General features: G+C 43.7%; 1 protein-coding gene across 1 annotated transcript in view; it reads right to left on the reverse strand.

Annotated features, from left to right (window-relative positions):
* The window catches only part of LOC124721953 (thrombospondin type-1 domain-containing protein 7A-like), a 1,225,854-nt gene that overhangs the window by 163,207 nt on the left and 1,044,626 nt on the right, over nt 1-18,021 (reverse strand). The window lies entirely within an intron of this gene.

An 18,021-nucleotide genomic window follows, 5' to 3' on the forward strand; every position in this document is an offset into this window, starting at 1 on the left:
GTCGTAATCGGAAAAAGGGATAACATCTGCCAATTTTGCAGTAGAGAAACAACAGGATTCTGTTGCATAAATGGAAAAATTCGATTACTATCACTGGAAGCACCTCCACAGAATTTTTTACATTACATGACGGGGGAAACTCAAGAATCAAAACACTTCCTTCAAAATATAAAAGCGTCAACGCCTGCTTCCAAATCATTTCTTACGTTGTCACTTCGATCAACACTGACAGAGATGAAATCGATTATATATTTTCCATACAAAGCCAAATCTACCACAACATGGAATCATTATTACCACTAACAACAAAGACCATAAATTTCTGCAAATAGACAAGGGGCGTTCAAAAAGAAACGAGCCGGAGGCATAATTACAGAAACCAGTACCTGTATGTTGGTAGTATTGACCGTGGCTGTTGAGACACTTGTCCCACTGTGACACAAGGCGGTGAATGGCTGTCTCATTGTAAGGTGGCGATAATTTCGCACCTTACAAGCACTCATCTTCATACTTTGCCGTGAACTACAACCACAATTAGGTATCATTTGATAAGTTGTACATCGTATATATGAATATTTAAAGGAGACTGACATTGTCACGTACGCCTTGTAAATAATTGGTAACGCTTATTGCATGAAAGGTGACGGAGTGTCTCTATTATCATACTAGTAGAGGTTGTAACGACAGTGGAAATGAAATGGCAGGCAGAACTCAAGCTCTGGGTGGAAGGCTCGCGCAGGTGTTGGTCCTGCTTGAACAGAGGAAGTAGCTAGACGGACGTCGTAGCATCTGAGCTCTGGGGCGCAATAGGGTGACGGGCGGTCGCTATTGTAGTAGGGCCGGAAGGATAACCGGATAATACTTCCGAATTCTGCAAATTTTGGACGCAGGTGAGAGGAACGAAGAAGCGGCACCTCGGAAACCACGCAGGCTGGGTTATTGCCAAAGATTTTTATTCAGAAGCGTACCATTGTACGAGTATTGGGTTTTCCTCGCAAACTTTCTGCGCTGGACGACTAAAGACTGAAATATGGTTGGTCGGCGTTCGGAAGAATCTGTATAGAGGGAGAATATTCAGTGGCTTCGGGAATATGATTCGTCTTCGGAATTACGTTAGTGGGGAGCTGAGCCTTGCTGGGAAGCCAGCAGTGGAGAGACGAGATCTTCCGTTGTGAGCGCCCGTGTGTGACAATCGCTCGATATCAGCTTTGTTGATACAGACGGACTTGCTGTCTTTGCTCTCAAGAGAGTTTATAGTTAGAACGGTTACGCACTGTCCTGTTGCGAACCTATACTATTCTTGACTTCACATCCTGGTTGGAAGTCGTTTTTAGTACACAGCGTTCAGTAATTGAGAGCACTTCCTCTGCCTATACTTACGTTGAGACGTTATCTGAACTCCGTCCTTGTGGCTGGGAGTTCGCGTTTCTCGTCTGTAGAACACAGAGTGGAGAAAACAGTATTAGAGTATGTTAGTCGGAGGACCTCCTTCTGCCGTCCCAGTGTTTGAAAGAGTTTATTTGCGGCTGAGAGTTTTTCCATCGTCGCAGACGAGTACGAGAACCATCACTTCGACGCACTGGACGCAGTACTTACGGTGAAATTGCAAATTGCTTCGGCTTATTAGGGCTATAAAAGCTAAACAGCTGTGATCACGTTAGTTTATTTCCACTGAGGTTCCACACCACCGTAGATCATCTTTAAAAGTAATGTCTTCTAGTGTTTGGTACGTGGATGATGTCTGTCATTTCGCGTTATTTATATTAGATCGCACAGTCATAATAAGGGGCAGAGTTGGGCAATTGATTAGTAATTTTACTTAGGAAATGTAAACTTTGTAATATAAAGGTTTTTTTAATCTACAATAAATATATAATCAGGAACAAAGTTTATCACTTAGTAGGATTAGTTGCCTTCATCATTCATTTATGTTTATATTGTAATTTATAGAATCAAGAGATTCTAAGGTCTGCTTCAGGGGGTAGTCAGACAGGGCCAAATCTTTATTTTAGCGTTTATTATTTTCCATTGTGCGCATTCATTTTACACCCGCCTGGAGTAGCATCTTGGATATGGTGACCCTGCCAGGATCCTACTTAGAGTCTTCTGATAGTAGTCATAAAGTGGTTTGAAACCTCAGAAATTTATAAAAAATTTTTTTTTCCCATTTATAATGCTTAGGTGTTATTGATAGTGATCACCAGCCTGCGTGTATAGTTTGCAGTGGTAAATTCATGCGATAAAATTAAAAATGATCTTTGTGTATTTTATTGTGTTTCTTTTCAGAGGCGTTGCGCTTCAGCTTACTGGCTGCAATTTATTGATTTAAATTATGTAATGTGTCAGTGTATTTTGTTGTATTGTAACGACACTGCTCGTTCACGACATTGCCATTAAATTAGCTACTTTGTTGTAGGTATTTATCTTATGTGCTGTTACATAATGAATGTGAGTATTGTAAATTGAGTGTATTTTAAGAGAGAATTGTTATCGGGGATCAGTCCATGTTAACTAGGGCAAAAGCGCACTTAGCAGCACAACAGAGCATGAGTTGAAACAATGTAGAAATGGCAGATACACGGGGTAGTCAAGAGAGCCTATGGGATGAGAGTTAGCTATGTTAGCAGCACAAGGCACAGGTGAGAAGAATACCGATCCAAGACACAGTCAAGCCCGTGGTGGGCAATCTGATAGCGAAGGTGGGGGAACAGTGACATACTGAGGCAATCCTGAAGATACGGGCATATAATGTAGGGAGTCCAAGTAACCGCACAATAACTAATAATCGTGGTAGATCGCCGTCAGTGACATCGTCACGAGGCAGCATACCAGGCGCGCGCAATGATGGCTTCCTTGAATACCAAGAAATGGAAAAGGAAAAGGGGAGAAGATCTCCTAAGAGTAGAGGAAGAGAAAGTCGCAATAGGAGAGAAGATTTAGAGAGCACAGGTGTGTTGGACATCCTTGCACACCTAAAAGAACTGAAGAGTAATGCTCAGAAGCTCAGCTCAGAAATGGGAAATAAAGTTCAAAAGGTCAACGCTGAACTGGGAGAGCAAATAAAAAAGGGGAATGATGAAATACGCTCTGAAATGGGAAGTAAAATCCAAAACGTTAGTGCTCAAATGTAGTAGGTCAGCTCTGAAATGGGAAGTAAAATTCAAAACGTTAGTGCCGAAATGGGAAGTAAACTTCAAAACGTTAGTGTCGCACTTCAGTCAATAAAATATGAGACGAGGGAAGTGAAAAATGAGGTGGTGACGCTCCGAACAAAACTAGAACGAGAGATTGCGGAGGTCAGAAGAACCGCGAGCGACGCGCGATTACTAGCGAGGAGTGCAAAGCGGATTGCTACTGAAACATTAGAGAAAACAGAAAATATGACAAAGATAGGTAGATGATCATTAAAGAAGTTGCAGAGGCGCGTGAAACAGGTGGAAATAACGCAGCTGCAAAAGACGGAAATTGCACCAAATAAGGCATTGGCCGAGGAGCTCTCCCAATTTAAACAGAACATAGAGAGCGAAATTAAGCAATTATCTCAGGAAGTCAGGTCGCAATCTAGGCAAAAATCACCTCTCAGAAAAGAAGTAGTAGGCGATTTGGAAACAACAGAAACCGAAAGAGCCAGTTCAAACTCTACACTTCCATGTCCAAGCCCAGACGATATTAGAATGTGCTCGAATGTAAGAGCTGCTCGTCTCATAAAATTCCCGGGGCTGCGATGTTAACTAGTTCCGCAGGTACAGCTGGACATCGTCGTCCGATATGAATCGTTTGCCCCTCAGAGCCTTTTTAAGGGGACCAAAAATGGTATAATCACAGGGAGAGAGGTTCGACCTGTATGGAGGGTGGCCGAGAACCTCCCATTTGAATTTCTGCAGCAGTGCCACGACTGTGTCGGCCGTATGAGGCTTTGCATTGTCGTGGAGCAGAATGACCCCACGAGTGAGATTGCCTGGTCGTTTTGATTTGATCGCTTGGTGAAGGGTGGTTAAGGTTTGCAAGCAACGCTGGGCATTCACTATTGTCCCGTCCTGCAGGAAGTGAATCGGAAGGGGGCCATCTTGGTCAAAGAAGAACGTGAGCTTAGGGGCAAACGATTCACCTCGGACGACGACGTCCAGCTGTACGTGCAGAACTCGTTAACATGGCAGCCCGGGAATTTTACGAGACAGCTATTCACCTCTTGTGTCACAGTGGGACAAGTGTCCCAACAACCTGCGTCAGTATTTCTAACATACAGGTACTTTTTTATGTAATTATACCGCCGGCTCGTTTCTTTTTGAACGCCCCTTATATTTCATCGGAAATGAAGAAACAGAAATTGATCAGCGATGCACAAATATCAGTGGATTGAGACGAGAGGTAGTCCAAGATGTACAGAGAATCGTACACATATACAATCAACTGATTCACCCATTCAAAACAGCACTAGACCAAATGATTTCTGATGACTATAAAGTTATAATTCGAGCCGACAAAAGACCACTAGGAGAACACGAACGTCGATTTGATGCACCTCATATAGGCGAAGTCGTCATCGTGATTGTGGACAGTGAAAACACAAGTCATGACATAACTGTACAGCGAAGAAGAGAAGGGCTACAACGCATTGCTGAGGCCTATCGTTTAGATAATGCCCTCCAATACTCATTAATATTTCTGCACGGCGAGGACGGATATTATTTTAATGTGAAACAAATCCAACCAGAAACTAGCGTAGAAACAAACAAAAAACTCGCTCTCTAGGAGTTCCATGCTTACCGCTTAGTGATCAGAGACAATGGAACATACAATGACATTCTCCCGCCTCGGTAGCTCAGTGGTCATCGCGGTGACACTCGCCGTTTATTACATACGTTACGTATCCCCAGAATAGCGCTGATCTCTTCTGAACTTCCATTCCAATTTAAAAGACTGCAGTTTCCAATCAAATTAGCCTCCCTTTGTCAGTTAACAAGGCGCAAGGACAAACTTTAAAATGTTGCAGCATCAACCTCAACGACTCCTGCTTCTCCCACGGTCAACTATACGTAGCTTGCTCTCGAGAAGGGATGATAAAATGAAAAATGTTGTTTATAAACAGGTATTGTAAGTAGTAGAATATGTTTTCAAGAAAATTTTTTACCTCTTATATTTTAACAAGTATTGTAAATAGTGTTATCAACAAAAATGTTTTACCTCTTATACTTTAAAGTTTGTCCTTTTATTCCAACTACCACACAATCTCATATCAACTCCCTGAGCGAAGATGGGTACCCCCGCTAGTTATGTAAAAAAAAAAAAAAAAAAAAACGAACAGAAATCTTCACCTCCCAATTTTTGTCTTATTCACTTATGTTTCTTTCTCTATCAGTTCTACCAATACTACCAGTAATACTACGATTTACTTCGTTATTTACGTAGTCTCACGAAAGCTTTTCAACCGTAGTTTTGGTAAAGCGCAACTCCACTCATGTCTCATGCTGAAGTTTTACCACATGAACAGCGAAAATGTAGCTAGCGACAAACTTTTTTCCTTACATCATTTTGTGGAGAGTGTCAGCGAGAAAATGTTTCGTAAAGGTTTGAAACTATGTATAAAGTTTTTTGGGAGTCGCTAAGTGCTCTCATTCTCATATACCGGCTGAATAAAGTACGGGTATTTGCGCGCCCTCGGTTACGCTGCTTTAAGAAAAACGCACAGTTTCTAAACGTAATCTTTGTACTGTAGTGTTGAACTTTTAACAACAGATTATACCCGTTTATGAGCAGATAATGACAACATTTTAAATTTTTAAATCCTGTCAATAACTACACGAAATACTGAAAATCAAATTTTTTTGCCCATAGAAAGCATTAAGGCATTAGAGCCCACACAGAGGCATACCGACAATCCTTTCCACGAACAATACGAGACTGGAATAGAAGGGAGAACCGATAGAGGTACTCAAGGTACCCTCCGCTACACACCGTCAGGTGGCTTGCGGAGTATGGATGTAGATGTAGATGTAGAAATACGCAACCTGGAACTAGTACCGGGTTCCGGGATACTCGTTCAGTTATATAGATTTTGCAAAGACGTACGAACCCATCCGTCTCTAACGACCTCGCTGTCGACATGACGTTAAATCGTATTCTCCCTTCTTTGACATTCGATGTCAAGACTACGAAAGCTATTTTAATATTCCAAATTAAGTACTACAAGAGAAATTTGAAAATTTTAATTAATAAAATTGCAAAGAAAACTAGCCGGTGAAAGACAGATTAGGAGTACGAAAATTTAGGTCTGAGCACAGACGATGTGGAGAGCGTCGGCGGTAAATTCATAGTCAAGTTAGAGTCCTGGGTGAGTGCCTGTTGTTGACCTTTCCGTTTATTAGAACAGAAGGGCAAAGCGTGCCCCACTAGGGAGGTTCAGCTCGCAACCGCCGATCAGGTGAAAACAGGCAGTTTATTTAGAGCGCATATTATTGTAGTAAATGCGGAAGAAAAATGCATCGGATCTAGATAGTTATTTGCCGTTATATCATGGCATTTATTGGTTTACTCTGAAACATGAGACTCCGACACCAAGAAGATATTTTACAGAGCATATTACATCAAGAGTCATTATTGCTTAATGCGGCTTTGTTCTCATGCCACAGAAGAGCGCCACTGCAACTACCTTCAGGCAAAGTATATATTATTTTTGTATTTAAATGAATGACCGTAAGTTTATCAAAATTTCAAATAATAAGCGTTCCAGGTTTAACTTCGTGTCGTGAACACTGATTTATCGTTGTTCATTTATCTTGATACAGTCTTTTTCCTACTACTGAGATATTCCGAGATTTTTTTCACAGCTGATGAACTCTATAATCAACGTTGTTTAAAATTGTTGCTAAATTTCGTGGAGTAATAATTTTCTCAATTGGTTGATTGTATGAAGTGCTCCACGTGCTTGTCAAAGTGCCAACGTAGAAGTACAGTAAGAGAAAAGTATTTAATCGAAGCGGCTTATTTCAATTATTATTAAAATCATTGCATAGTACTTAAATTTTGCAAATTAGAAAAGTAATTGCAAAAAACAAGTGTAGGCCATAACAGTTAACAGGCCTACACCTATGTTCTTTACTAATAGTATTTACATTCGTATATTTGTGTTTATGTGTGTATTGCTGCTGTGTCATATTAGAAGTTTTAGTCCAAAACCTAGTCAGTAGACAGAACAGTTCCTGCCTCCCAATTACTCCAGAAACGTTTGTGCTCTTGGAGATATAAATGGTAGTAACTGAGTAAAACATAACATATTCAGGGTCGTCACACGTCGCTCTTGTTCGATATAATGCAAAGGCTCATATACATCCCAAGAAAACGAATAGTTTTCACATTAGTTAGTATAATAGCTTGGTAACTATTTCATCAATAGTGAAGTTTTGGAGCCACATCATGTCCAAATTATCTACTTTTTTGCTATTAAGTGGTGCATTGTAACCAGCTTTAACCTTTACGCACTGTAGCTGACAGTGTACTTTAGTGTGAAGTAGTTTATTGGCGATAAACTCAATCATTTATCTCTGTTGCTAATGGCTAGTTACTTTGCTAATACACTCCTGGAAATGGAAAAAAGAACACATTGACACCGGTGTGTCAGACCCACCATACTTGCTCCGGACACTGCGAGAGGGCTGTACAAGCAATGATCACACGCACGGCACAGCGGACACACCAGGAACCGCGGTGTTGGCCGTCGAATGGCGCTAGCTGCGCAGCATTTGTGCACCGCCGCCGTCAGTGTCAGCCAGTTTGCCGTGGCATAAGGAGCTCCATCGCAGTCTTTAACACTGGTAGCATGCCGCGACAGCGTGGACGTGAACCGTATGTGCGGTTGACGGACTTTGAGCGAGGACGTATAGTGGGCATGCGGGAGGCCGGGTGGACGTACCGCCGAATTGCTCAACACGTGGGGCGTGAGGTCTCCACAGTACATCGATGTTGTCGCCAGTGGTCGGCGGAAGGTGCACGTGCCCGTCGACCTGGGACCGGACCGCAGCGACGCACGGATGCACGCCAAGACCGTAGGATCCTACGCAGTGCCGTAGGGGACCGCACCGCCACTTCCCAGCAAATTAGGGACACTGTTGCTCCTGGGGTATCGGCGAGGACCATTCGCAACCGTCTCCATGAAGCTGGGCTACAGTCCCGCACACCGTTAGGCCGTCTTCCGCTCACGCCCCAACATCGTGCAGCCCGCCTCCAGTGGTGTCGCGACAGGCGTGAATGGAGGGACGAATGGAGACGTGTCGTCTTCAGCGATGAGAGTCGCTTCTACATCTACATCTACATCTACATCATACTCCGCAAGCCACCCAACGGTGTGTGGCGGAGGGCACTTTACATGCCACTGTCATTACCTCCCTTTCCTGTTCCAGTCGCGTATGATTCGCGGGAAGAACGACTGTCTGAAAGCCTCCGTGCGCGCTCTAATCTCTCTAATTTTACATTCGTGATCTCCTCGGGAGGTATAAGTAGGGGGAAGCAATATATTCGATACCTCATCCAGAAACGCACCCTCTCGAAACCTGGCGAGCAAGCTACACCGCGATGCAGAGCGCCTCTCTTGCAGAGTCTGCCACTTGCGTTTATTAAACATCTCCGTAACGCTATCACGGTTACCAAATAACCCTGTGACGAAGCGCGCCGCTCTTCTTTGGATCTTCTCTATCTCCTCCGTCAGACCGATCTGGTACGGATCCCACACTGATGAGCAATACTCAAGTATGGGTCGAACGAGTGTTTTGTAAGCCACCTCCTTTGTTGATGGACTACATTTTCTAAGCACTCTCCCAATGAATCTCAACCTGGTACCCGCCTTACCAACAATTAATTTTATATGGTCATTCCACTTCAAATCGTTCCGCACGCATACTCCCAGATATTTTACAGAAGTAACTGCTACCAGTGTTTGTTCCGCTATCATATAATCATACAATAAAGGATCCTTCTTTCTATGTATTCGCAATACATTACATTTGTCTATGTTAAGGGTCAGTTGCCACTCCCTGCACCAAGTGCCTATCCGCTGCAGATCTTCCTGCATTTCGCTACAATTTTCTAATGCTGCAACTTCTCTGTATACTACAGCATCATCCGCGAAAAGCAGCATGGAACTTCCGACACTATCCACTAAGTCATTTATATATATTGTGAAATGCAATGGTCCCATAACACTCCCCTGTGGCACGCCAGAGGTTACTTTAACGTCTGTAGACGTCTCTCCATTGATAACAACATGCTGTGTTCTGTTTGCTAAAAACTCTTCAATCCAGCCACACAGCTGGTCTGATATTCCGTAGGCTCTTACTTTGTTTATCAGGCGACAGTGCGGAACTGTATCGAACGCCTTCCGAAAGTCAAGAAAAATAGCATCTACCTGGGAGCCTGTATCTAATATTTTCTGGGTCTCATGAACAAATAAGGCGAGTTGGGTCTCACACGATCGCTGTTTCCGGAATCCATGTTGATTCCTACATAGTAGATTCTGGGTTTCCAGAAATGACATGATACGCGAGCAAAAAACATGTTCTAAAATTCTTCTGCCTTGGTGCCAATGATGGTCGTATGCGTGTTTGGCGCCGTGCAGGTGAGCGCCACAATCAGGACTGCATACGACCGAGGCACACAGGGCCAACACCCGGCATCATGGTGTGGGGAGCGATCTCCTACACTGGCCGTACACCACTGGTGATCGTCGAGGGGACACTGAATAGTGCACGGTACATCCAAACCGTCATCGAACCCATCGTTCTACCATTCCTAGACCGGCAAGGGAACTTGCTGTTCCAACAGGACAATGCACGTCCGCATGTATCCCGTGCCACCCAACGTGCTCTAGAAGGTGTAAGTCAACTACCCTGGCCAGCAAGATCTCCGGATCTGTCCCCCATTGAGCATGTTTGGGACTGGATGAAGCGTCGTCTCACGCGGTCTGCACGTCCAGCACGAACGCTGGTCCAACTGAGGCGCCAGGTGGAAATGGCATGGCAAGCCGTTCCACAGGACTACATCCAGCATCTCTACGATCGTCTCCATGGGAGAATAGCAGCCTGCATTGCTGCGAATGGTGGATATACACTGTACTAGTGCCGACATTGTGCATGCTCTGTTGCCTGTGTCTATGTGCCTGTGGTTCTGTCAGTGTGATCATGTGATGTATCTGACCCCAGGAATGTGTCAATAAAGTTTCCCCTTCCTGGGACAAAGAATTCACGGTGTTCTTATTTCAATTTCCAGGAGTGTACATAGTATGGTGTGTTCTTGTTTTCGTGTCCGATTGAATAAACAGATTTCTAATGAAACTAAAGTTCTTTATAGTTGTTAGTTTACTTCGTTTGCAACATATTTCCTTGAAAATACTTTTGACTGATTAGGCTGGCACCCGTATTTAGTTTCATGCCCGCAGCTTTACTTTCTATTTAACCCTTTAGGAGACGAATTACAGTCAGTTTACATTTGATGAATACACGATCATAGTCAAACCTTAAATCCTGGTAAAGGGGTAATAATGTAGGATGGAACTGCTATTGTAATAACCTATTATAGTGTTGGACATTGAGCTTTATTCAGTACCCATGGAAGCTGATGAAAAGTAGCCGGATACCTATCAGCGTACATTATTATGAGGTGTGCGAACCATTCCCTTTCACAACGGCTTGAACTCTTCTGGGGCACTTGCAATGTGGAATCTGAATGTCTATGGTGGAATGGCAGCCCGTTCTTCACTAATAGGCGAAACCAGAGAAGATAATGATGTTAGACGCTGGTGTCCAGAGTGAAATTAACATTATAACTTACACCAAAGGTGTGCCATTCGAATCAGGTCGGGACTCTGGGCACGCCATTTAATTTCGGGATTGTCATTGTCCACAAACAAGTTCCTCACAGATGCCTCTTTATGACAGGGTGCATTGTCATGCTGATATAATCATCACCTTTGAACGGTTCCTCTATTGTACGCAATACACAATGCTGTAAAATGTGTTCATATCCTACCGAATTTATGGATTTCCAAGATAACGCGACCTTCATCACTCCAAATCACTCATTTGGGGGGAAATATGACTTTGGCGCGAATTGTGCCTTCCGCCACACACCGCTTGGTGGCTATCGGAGTATATATGTAGATGTAGATTTCCAGTCATTCACTGTCCAGTGACGTTGCTCATTACATCTCCCCAAGTGTTGCTTAGCATTTACCATAGAAATGTTTGGCTGATGAGAACTTGCTCGCCCGTCGTACCCCATTCTTCTTAACTCTCTAATAACATTGCTAGCTGGTCTACTGATAGCACTCTGGAACTCACGAGCGATTCCTTCGGCTGATCTCATGCAGTTTTTTACAGTAACCTTCCGCAATGCTCGATGGTCCCTGTTCATCAGCTCATGAGGTCAGTTTGGTATCGGTTTAACCGCGATCTTTCTTTCACGTTTCCACTTCACAATCACATCACCAACATCGCCAACTGGTTGGCTTGGCGTCGCCCCTCCAGGGGCAGACGGCGTTGATGGAGGGTTCATTGTGCAGGCTATGGTGCAGCTGGCTCGGCTGCCTTGGCAGCCGACATCACTAACTCTGAGACTTTTCGCAGCGTCTTGGCAAGATGTGACACCTTGTCAAGGACTGCAGACAGAGAGGCGCCAAGAGCAGTCAGGTCGTCGTTGGCCACAGCAGCTCCTGTGGGGCGACTGGGTGCATCATCGACGTGTATGGCGGTCGGAGCGATTCAGCTACTGCTGTCTTCCGTTGTGTTGGCCTCTTCTGAGGATCGACTCCCTCTCATCACGTGTGCCGCACCTAGTACGCTTTCTGGCAAGCAGGCGCCTTCTTGGTATCGGTTTAACCGCGATCTTTCTTTCACGTTTCCACTTCACAATCACATCACCAACATCGCCAACTGGTTGGCTTGGCATCGCCCCCCCCCCCCCCCCCCCCAGGGGCAGACGGCGTTGATGGAGGGTTCATTGTGCAGGTTATGGTGCAGCTGGCTCGGCTGCCTTGCAGCATAGCTGGCCGGCCTTTGATCGGTGCTGGTCGGCGTCTACACAACGCGGACAGCAAACGGAGCGGTCGACTTTCTTCCTGTATAGCACGCCGCGCTGGCGAGCTACCGCAATACTCCCCACCTCCTTATATACTGGTGGGTCCGACTCTTGTGACATCCAGTGGTCAATTACGCATTACACAGAGTGTCCAGATACTTTTGTTCAGATACTGTATTACGTTTTCCTAGTCTTCGTGGAATACTCGTATTCTTCACGTTATTGATCATTTAGTGATAGCTAACGGTTATTGCATCAGATCCATTCAAGTCGTATTAACATAGCCTGTGAAGAGGGGCTAATATTTGTAGTATGTTCATAAACTGTGGGTACCACAAAATGAGATAGAGTCACAGATGGAGCACGTTGTATAGCTTTATAATCACAACGATGAAGCTAGAGAAGTGTCGGTCCATGCAGGAACATACAAACAACGGCTTTCTCCATGCACTGTCAGTGGTGGGAACAAGTGAAGGCCATCTGGTAGTACCATTATGTACGTTTGACAACAATACATATTGTAAAAATGTATGTATCTATGTTCCACATCTCCTAAACCACTAGACCGATATCAACCCCAATGCCGGTCTCCGACGTTGAGTCATGGACTGTGCGGCTAGTCCCGGCGGAGGTTCGAGTCCTCCCTCGGGCATGGGTGTGTGTGTTTGTCCTTAGGATAATTTAGGTTAAGTAGTGTGTAAGCTTAGGGACTGATGACCTTAGCAGTTAAGTCCCATAAGATTTCACACACATTTTTTTATATCAACCAAACTTGATAGACATACCACCTACTGTATGGAAAGAATTATTGTGGGGGTACGAACCACATACCTATCAGAGGGGTGAAAAAACAATTCAGCCTACGACGTGTGAATATCCAGATCTTATTCATAAAGGTTTTGACAATCAGAGCACTTAGTAATGCGTAACAAACTTTACACACAATTTCAAATCCTTACGAAACTTTTTCTCACTGACAACCCTCACAAAATAATGTCAGGAAAACAGTATAACGCTTACTATAATTTCGCTCTTCATGCATGACGGTTTACCTATTACTTCGTTACTGCTCATTGTATTCGCGACATATTTTGTAGACAGTATGCACTTATACCACTCAATGTACCTGCAAAGTTATATTATTGTGCAGGACATAGTTCAGGAGATATGATATCATAAACACTGCGATGCGTGAAAAACTGCCATATAATGTACGGCGTTTAAATTTAATACTTCTTTGCTACTAACTCTATTCACAATACATTTCTCGAATAGTGTCCACATATGCCACTGAATGCTCTTACGAAATTATATCATATGGTTTCATCAACACTGAGCTGCTTTAAAACGAAACTTTAGGGTGAAAATCGCTGGAGATACTGATGAACTATGGGTACAGATATGTGCGAAATATATCAAATATTGTGAAATACTCTGAGGAGCTAAAGAAACTAGTACATCTGCCTATCGTGAAGGGGCTCGGCGAGCATACAAAAGTGCCGCAAGACGACATGGCTTGGACTCGACTAATGTGTGAAGTAGTGCTGGAGGGAATTGACACCCTGAATCCTGCAGAGCTGTCCATAAATCCGTAGGAGTACGAGGAGTGGAGATCTCTTTTGAACAGCACGTTGCAAGGCATCCCAAATATGCTCAATAATGTTCATGTATGGGGAGTTTGGTGGCCATCGGAAGTGTTTAAACTCAGAAGAGTGTTCCTGGAGCCACTCTGTATCGATTCCGGACGTGTGGGGTGTCACATTGTCCTGCTGCGATTGCCCAAGTCTGTCGGACTGCAAAATGGACATGAATGGATGCATGTGATCAGACAGGATGCTTAAGTACGTGTCGCCTGTCAGAGTCGTTCCTAGACGTATCACGGGTCTCATATCAGTCCAACTGCATCCGCTCCATGCCGTTAAAGAACCTCCACTAGCTTGGTCAGTCCCCTGTTGACATGAAGAGTCCATGAATTCATGAGGTTGTGTCCAAACCCGTACACGTCCATCCGCTCGACACCATTTGAAACGAGACTCGTCCGACCAGGCAACACGTTTCCAGTCATCAACAGTCCAATGTCGATGCTGACGGGCCCAGGCGAGGCTTAAAGCTTTGTGTCGTGCAGTCATCAAAGATACACGAGTGGGCCTCCGGCTCCGAAAGCCCATATCGATGACGTTTCCTTGAATGGTTCACACGCTGACACTTTTTGATGGCCCAGCATTGAAATCTGCAGTAATTTGGGGAAAGGTTGCACTTCTGTCACATTGAACGATTCTCTTCAGTCGTCGTCGGTCCTGTTCTTGCAGAATATTTTTCCGGCCGCAGAGATCCTGGAGATTTGATGTTTTACCGGATTCCTGATATTCACAGTACACTCGTGAAATGGTCGTACGGGAAAATCTCTACTTCATCGCTACTTCGGAGATGCTATGTCCCATCGCTCGTGCGCCGGCTATGACGCCACGTCCAAACTCACTTAAATCTTGATAACCTGCCACTGTAGCAGCAGAAATCAATGTAACAACTGCGCCATATTCTGCCTGTTTACATATCTCTGTATTTGAATACGCATGCCAATACTAGTTTCTTTGGCGCTTCAGTGTATATGTGACCCTTGCGTACGCAGGCGAAGCCACAAGTAAAACGCTCCTCCTAAGAGTTGTAAAACTATTGTAGACCACCATAAGTAAGCGTAGACTACGGTAGTTTTACAAGTAGCTTTGGTCAGTTAAGATCGTAGCAACGTTACCTGCGCGTTGGGTGTGTTGTATACCTACCGGCCAGTATCCTATACCGATCGCTTTCTTTATGTATGCCGCCAATGTCTTACTATATTCCTCCAAAAATCGGAAGCGGTGAACCGTCTAGAAATTGAGCGAGGATATATAAAGGGTTGGGTATCGCATGGAACATTTTTGTTCTACATAGTTAGCTTCCTGTCTGTTATTTAGGAATAGACAGCGATTATAGCAAAACTTAAAATGTCCATGTTGAATATAGGTTTTATTCAAAAATTGTTGTTTTGTAACGTGAAATAGAGAGATACTGTAGTAAAAATAAAGAAAAAATACAGATTTATCATATAGTTCTAGAAAATACATATTCTTAAGCAAAAAGCTAAATTAAAAAAAGCCGGAAAACGAAAATATATCAAAGATGGCTTTAATACTGTGTCGAACTTGTATGAAATATGTTTCTGTTATTCATAAACAACTTTCGCATTTATCAATAATAACAGGAAACTCTTGCCTTTGACATGACGAAAAACGCTCTGTTGAGTAGAGAATATGAACAATATAATGTTGGTGCATCTAAGCTGTACTTACATCAAAAAGTAATTGCTTTGGTTACAAAAAAGCGCAGAAGTTCCGCTATCAACCAATTTGTATTACCTGTCTGACAACTGCGCCAGACATTTGTTGTCTTATATAGGCGTTGCCGACCGCAGCGCCGTAATCTTCCTGTTATATATCTTTGTAATTGAATACTCGTGCCTATATCTGTTTCTTTGGCACTTCAGCGTATTATTGGTGACTCAAGTCTCTGTTATATCTATTGTCTTTATTAAACTTTTTGAAAACACTACGAACTTAGGCGCTAGCCTAATACTTTCATACAATTGTCTTTCATATCTGTACGAAGTTCTACTTTCGCTAGCGTATCTTCAGCCATAACTTTTAAAAACTGAGGTAGTACAACCTAAGATTAGATTAGTACCACAACAAAGCTATACTTAAGACGTGTAAGGAGTGGACAAAAATATGGAAGCACCGAGAGAAATGCATTCTGGAACGTGAATGCAAATATTAGTCAAGCCTGCAATTTGCACTGTTGTATTTGGCCACGAACGGTACCTGTACAATGTCCTCAGTACGTTGTAAGTGTCAGTCGTGGTCATTGTGAATGCATTGTGTTGGAGCTCAGTGCATTTGAATGTGGGCAAATTGTTGGGGCTTGTATGGTGGTTGCCTCCGTAACCAAGGTAGCCGAAGGTTGTGGTGTTTCGAAAGGCACCGTATCGAAGATTTATACTGTATGTAGAGAAGAACATCATGCGTTAAGCCACAACGCGGAGGAAAGGGTGTGTCGAGTGATCGTGACGGATGGTCATTGAAGGGAATTGTGATGAAAAATAAGAGGACAGCAGCAAAAGTCATTAAAGAACTGAATGTCACCCTGGTGAACCTTGTCCGCACCAAAACATCACGAAGGGAGCTCCATAAGCTCCAAAATCACCTATCAGTGATGCAAATGCCCGTAACAGGGAAACATAGTGCCGAAGCCAAAAATTGTGATTGAAGTTCTGTGTTTTGGCCTTGACGGGCCAGTCGGGCTCGACCGATAGCTGTGCCATCCTCTGCCAATGGCATCATTATATGTGATATGGAAGGGTATGTGGTCAGCACACCGCTCTCCTGATCGTTATCGGGTTTCTTGACGTTGGTCAGGTATCTCCTTATTTGACCTCACGAGGCTAGGTGAACTGCGCTCCAGTCCTCCAACCAAAGAAATATCCTTGTCATTACTTAGTATCGGTCCGGGGTTCGCTGCATGGCAGTCAGCCGTGCTTACCACTAAACTACAAAGGCGGACATAAAATCTGGACTATGGAGCAAGAAGAATGCCATTTAGTCGACTGACATTTAGTCGACTGAGTTTTGTTCAAAACGGTTTCCGCTTCTGGTCGAGTATAAGTCCCAAGAGTGAAATATGGTGTGGGTTCGGTGATGATTTGGTCCGCCGCATCGCTTGGCAATGTCGCATTACTGCCAAGGATGCAGTCCAACCAGCTGGCCGGATCGGCCGAGCGGTTCTAGGCGCTACAGTCTGGAACCGCGTGACCGCTACGGTCGTAGGTTCGAATCCTGCCTCAGGCATGGATGTGTTTGATGTCCTTAGGTTAATTACGTTTAAGTAGTTCTACGTTCTAGGGGACTGATGACCTCAGAAGTTAAGTCCCATAGTGCTCAGAGCCATTTGAACCATTTGATGCAGTCCAACCCCCTGCCACACAGCGGAAGACGATGGACGGTGAGTCCAGGCCCTTCAGTCCCACCCCATAGTACAATGTTTGTTTCGCAACGGTGATACTGTGCTCCAAGACAACGGGGCCTCTGTTCACACAATTTGCATCGTTCAGGACGCGTTTTGTGAGAACGAGGGTGAAATCTCACATCTCCACTGGCCACCAGTCATCAGATCTGAGTATTTTTGAGCTTTATGCTCTGCTGTGGAGAGAAGGTTGCGTGGTTGCTATCCATCTCCCTCATCGTTACGTGGACTTGACACTATTTTGCAGGAGGAATGGCATTATATTCCCATTAAGACAACATATGACCTATATTTATCCATTTCGAGACTACTGGATGCTGTTTTGGTCGGTAACGGTTTCACTACACCATATTAGGCACGATGATATACTTTATTTTTGATATTTCAATGTTTTTGTCCACATGTTGTATCTTCTAAATTCTAGTTGAATGTCTTACATAAGAAAAACTTATTTTCTGGCATTTAACTGTCGAAATATGTTTCTGCATTGAGCGAATTGCGTTTCCTCAAGGCTATGCTCAACGCAGAAACCTACTTCCACAACAGAGAGCAAGCACGAACAAAACTGAGTTTCGTCCAAAAAATGGAAATGAAAATCTAAAAAAAAGAAAATCGAATGAAAAATTTTATGGTATTAGGCAAATAGTTTAACATCATAGTATTACAATAAGAGAAATAGCACAATGCTGAGTAAGTTTCACGCTGCAGAAATATGGCGTTTTAACTGGTCCACAAGAAGTTTGGTCTTCAAGGTGAACACGACAGGGTTACTCTTCACATTGTACTTTGCGTGGTCAAAATAATTTTGGAAAGATTCACACATGCATGTCATTATTTCAGCATGCTATTAAAAAATACATATGCTAACGATCCATACAAATAATTGTTATAGTACTATGAACT

Source organism: Schistocerca piceifrons, chromosome X (genome assembly GCF_021461385.2).
Source record: "Schistocerca piceifrons isolate TAMUIC-IGC-003096 chromosome X, iqSchPice1.1, whole genome shotgun sequence".
NCBI lineage: Eukaryota > Metazoa > Arthropoda > Insecta > Orthoptera > Acrididae > Schistocerca > Schistocerca piceifrons.